The sequence below is a fragment of the Mizuhopecten yessoensis genome, unplaced genomic scaffold (genome assembly GCF_002113885.1).
Source record: "Mizuhopecten yessoensis strain PY_sf001 unplaced genomic scaffold, ASM211388v2 scaffold5275, whole genome shotgun sequence".
Classification (NCBI taxonomy): Eukaryota; Metazoa; Mollusca; class Bivalvia; order Pectinida; family Pectinidae; genus Mizuhopecten; species Mizuhopecten yessoensis.
This window is the reverse complement of record NW_018405967.1, coordinates 1-243: the sequence shown is the minus strand read 5'-3', so window position 1 is coordinate 243 and position 243 is coordinate 1.

The following is a 243-nucleotide window of genomic DNA, read 5'->3' as shown; positions in this document are numbered from 1 at the left end:
GAGTTAGATAAACATGATAACCAACCATCACTCGTTGGGGAACCTTTATGTTACTAATTATGTAGAAATGTAGATCTAACCCAACCTGTCTCTAGCATCATGTGAAGATTTGTGTTACTCTGTACTAATGTACCATACTGTCTTGTGTATTGCCTGCTCCTTTATTGTATTGCCTGCTCCTTTATTATATTGCCTGCTCATAAAAAATTGTGGTCCTCTACCAGGTGTATTTTGCCCACCCTG